Source organism: Acyrthosiphon pisum, chromosome A1, assembly GCF_005508785.2.
Source record: "Acyrthosiphon pisum isolate AL4f chromosome A1, pea_aphid_22Mar2018_4r6ur, whole genome shotgun sequence".
NCBI classification, from domain to species: domain Eukaryota; kingdom Metazoa; phylum Arthropoda; class Insecta; order Hemiptera; family Aphididae; genus Acyrthosiphon; species Acyrthosiphon pisum.
The window spans coordinates 133,364,562-133,369,709 of record NC_042494.1 but is presented as its reverse complement, the minus strand read 5'-3'; positions in this window follow the sequence as shown (position 1 = coordinate 133,369,709).

Genomic DNA, 5,148 nt, shown 5'->3' with positions numbered 1-5,148 from the left:
GCTACACAAATTTCCGTGGAGGCTGTAGCCCCCATAGCCCCCATGCATACTTCGCCCATTCATAGGTGTATTACATACATAGGTACAAGTTATCGTCGATAACAATTTTATCATAGCTAGGCATATCATTATACAATGCAATAGCGATTTTGTTCAGGTTAGTATTAATAACAAATAGCAAAAACAAGTTAAAATATTAAAATTTTTTTTAAAATTATTATTTTAGAATGAATAATTAAGAAAACAAAAGCATATAAAAACTAAACAAGTAACAACGTACAATAAACAAAAATAAATACATTACTGTAGTATAATTAAAAATTTTTTTTCTAATTTTTAAGCTATAATAAATATAATTTGAATGCATTTTTTTAGTGCATTTTTGAGTTTTTTAAGTCATTTTTGTATTTTTTTAAGGGCATTTTTTGAAATTTTTTAGAGAATTAAAATCCCAGCTCTACTCATAATATTAATTTATAAGATGACCATTATATTTCTACGTATTTTAAATGGTTACAAATAAATAAATGTATCAACATTTTCAAGGTAGCTTTATGACTTATTATATGCAATGCGATCGTACTACAGAAAAATCCACTTTTTTACATTACGATGCCGTAACGAAATTCCGGATAAAACGATTCCCATCCATGACTTGTGGTTGGTTTTATATCTCAGTAAGTTTTTGTCATCCGGATATAACGAAGTTCGGATATAACGATCTGATTCTCTAGGTCCCTTGAACATTGTTAAAAGCGGATTCTACTGTAGTTATATAATTATATTATATTATATTACATTATACATTTTACTTTTTAATATGATACGATTCGTATAGATAATATATTATATAAAACTACCTACATATTATATTATATTAGTACGTACCTAAACGATTAGGCTGTAATAATATATTATTTACACCACTCATTAATACGCTGCAGTTAGGTACTAAACAGATAACGGTAAAAATGCAGTATATAAAACTATTTAAAAGATCCAGATCGTCACGGTAAAATTTATATTACGATGATGTCTTCTTTGATTACACGCCGCAAGGAAACCGTGTGTTTACATTCTATTCTACTTTCAAAATATTATTAGAGTTTTGATTCTAAGATAAATATTATTATACCATCCGCCTGAATATCATTTTATCATAAATATTTCTTCAAAATATATGTATTTTATATTTTTACTATACCTATACCAACTTAAAATAACTCGTGTTTATGATAGTTTTACGGTTTTAACGTTTTTATTGGACCACATTTTTTCAATATATTATACTGTTTTACTCGATATGGACCCACATACAAATCCTCACTTTTAAGCTAATGCACGCAACGATAAATATATGGTAATATAACACGGTAGATTATAGTCTGCTTTTGATAATATTATTATTGTAGTATAATAATATTTTATATTATATAGTTTTATACTAATACCTACATGCGGTATAATAATATTATTTTATAACAACTAATAAATATAATGATATTATATTACATTTATAGATGTAAGTATACTGACTCGCTATGAAACATAATTTGTATCGTTTGTTGTGCGCGTCTAGCAGCCACATAAGCCACATATATGACGGTTGTTATTTAACTCTTTGGCGAGCAACTTTATGCCACGCAACGCATTTAAATCATTGACTACGATGAGATAATATCATAATATAGTTTGTTGAAAACATTTAAAAAAGACTAAAACATATACTGGTATATGTGATGATTTTATACATACAAAAGTCATAATATGATTGTAGTCAACTAATTGTTCTTTTTTTTTTATTAAGAATTTCCAGTATAGAGTATTAAAATATTGATAAATACAATGATACAATAAGAAATAATTGGTAATTAAATATAATGAGCATAATGATATAATAATAAATATTATGATAATAATGTTAGATAAGAAGTAAACAAAACGGAATATTAGCGTATATAATAACAAAAATAATATTAAGAGTAAATGCCATAATGATTTGGTTATTAATATAGCGGAAAGAAAAAAATGTTTTATGGAGGTTAAATAAGATAGGAATTTTGAAAGAGCTAAATTTAAATTCGAATTTTGTGGTTTTGTGTTCGGTTTTGAACCAGAAGTAGCAACAGTATATGACGGGATGGATTGAGAGGACCCCTCTAAGTTTTTTGTATGTGTGATATTTTTTGTTGTTGTTGGAAGATTTAATTTTGTAGCGACTTAGAATAGTTTTGGTAGAAATGGCACCCCTTGAATTTGGCCATATGATCTTCGGAACAGTAGATGCATTTAGCTGGACTGGAGCGATCTTTGGTGCAGCTATCTGGCTCATGAGCCTCGCTGCATTTGACGCAACGCGATGGGTGATGGCAGTAGTTTTGCGTGTGACCATTGAAACATTGCGGCGGACCGTATGTCGTTTTGTTTGGTTTTTCGATCATTACGTTCGTGCTTAGTAATGAAGTGATGTTGTAGATATGTTTATTATTAACATTGGGTTCGATGTCGACAAAAAATATTGGGAGAGGACGGTTATTTTTTTAACATTGCGGACATAATAGGTATAATTGTTTGATAGTTAATTAATGTTATTAAATAAACAACAGTTGTATACCACATCTTAATATTTATAATTAGTTGGTTGGTTAAACATCTGATATTAAAATCTGATCAGTATGCTAAAAGCTAACTCTTACTATTTATATTTATTATAGTAACTTAATTAAGTAATCTGTTAATTGCCGATTTGAAGTACAAAAATGTGAAATTTGAAGCAATCCCCTTGATTTAAATCCGGATATCCAGATAGTTCACATCCTATGTATTGTTATATACGACTGTGGTAAGAATATAATATTTCACACATAGTATGTAAAATATTTTAATGAAAACCATTAATAACTATAGTATTATAACAATAATGCAATAGTATTATAACGATGATGTTATCGTTCTATATAAATATCAGGATGTACGCTTTGCAGACATTTTGATTTTGAGTGGTTATTAAGATGACTAGCCACACAATTACATACTTTTTGGCGCCAAGATCTTTATCCATCGCAGTGGCGCCAGAAATGGTGTACCTACTTACTGTTGTAATGGTGTGGAATTTACGGTAGTAAAACATTTTGAAATTGTGTTTTATATTGTTATAGAGTACGATAAAGTAAACTGGACTGAGTATTGGTATACTCTATTATAGTACCTATTAGAGAAATCGTGTTTAACATTTTTCAAAAAGCTAATAATAGTGACACTTTTATCATTTTTATTATTATTTTCTCGTATCGTTTAAATTCTTAAAGTTTACCATTTTCTCATTAGTATAAATTATTATAAGCCCCGGCTGCTGAACGGAGCTCGGTTAAAATTGCTTAAACTTCCTCATTCTTTTAAAGTTCAACACTTTTTTGTAGTTTTTCATTAAGTATTATACGGTATATAGGAAACTACTGAACTATATATAGTGGTTATGTACTTAAATATAACCACTAAAAACTAAGTTCAATTTCCTATCAATAAATTATAGACATATAAGTATATATTGTTAAAGTGCTCTAATTGAGAGTTTTAAAAAATTCTATTTGAATTAAAAACTATAAACGAAAAAATATTTTTAAGACCTAGGTCCTTTATAATAATACTAGCTACCCGACCTTCCTCCGGAAGAAATTATTTTTTTATAATTTAATTTAAAAACATAAGGCTATTTTTTGGCTATACTAATAATATAATATACTTAATTACATATTGCAGTTATTGTTATTGCTAATTTCTGATATACCTATCCTACATTTTGAATTCAACCACTGGAGTGGTAAATTTTATTATTTTTATTATAGAATAGAGATAAGGTAGAAAAATATGTAACAATAAATTATTTGTTCACTGAATAATATATATTTCAAATGGAAAAATGTAAGTACAAACAAATAAATAAATAATTAATAATAATAATAATAATAACAATAATAAATAAACAAACATCCGGTTTCTTTCGTCTCCAAAATCAAGTTAGATTCTTATATATATATATATATAGATAAATAATATAATATAGTATATGGACATAAAAAAGAAACAAAAATAGATAAATAATTATTACAAAAAATAAATTGACAAGAATATATAGGTACATGAAGCTTACATAAAATTAACTTATACATCACTATTTCTTAAAAATAACATAGCATTGTGTTTAATACTATAACGAGTAGGTAGATGAAAAACAATTTATCTAATGAGGAGATGTTATAAGCTATATTTAACGCGGGAGGGAAAAGTGAATCAACTCCAGATTTTTTCAGATAGTTTGGAGTAATAAGTAATTCTTTACTTCTAGAGAAATACAATGGTACGCGAATGCCTAATTTTTCCAATTAATAGGGACAATCAATATTTCCATTTAATAAATCATAATATATAAATAATACATCTGATAATTTTCTTCTAAGGGACAGAAAGTCTATATCAATTGAAAGCTGCACTGCATCAAATGATTTTCAAGATATAGGAATATTATAAATAAATGTAACTATTTTCAAAAAATTGTATTGGACAATTTCGAGTTCATTAATAAAAGTCGACAAATTCTGTGAACGAATTAACGAGCCGAATTCCAAGGAAGAACATACAAGAGAACAATACACATTTTTCAAGCAAAATACATTTTTAACTGTTGCGTATTTCTATTGATGAAACCCGCTTGTATGATTTATTTAATACTGTCTTATGATTAATTTTAAATGACAAATCGTGTTGAATTTGCCTATAAGCATAACCCATTTTGTACATCTTTTTCACTTTTGATTTTAGTTAGTCAGTTTAAAATATGCCCAATATACCTAACGATGTATAGGTAATTATTATTCTCATGTCACGTTAAGGCCGAACGGTCGTGGAAATTTCTAGAACCAAACGCGAGAGACCGACTGTATGGTTGCAATAGCATAGCTGCAGTCGAGAGCAACAACAACAATAATAATAATAATAACAATAATGACTATTATTATTAAAAACAAACGTCTGCGGCGGCGGTGATGTTTACAAAAGTGGTGGTGGCGACGGCGGCGGCCGCAGAGGCCGTGGCCGACTCGTCGGCGGGTGAGGTGGGGATAGGATGTGAATGTCTATAAAGCCGATCTG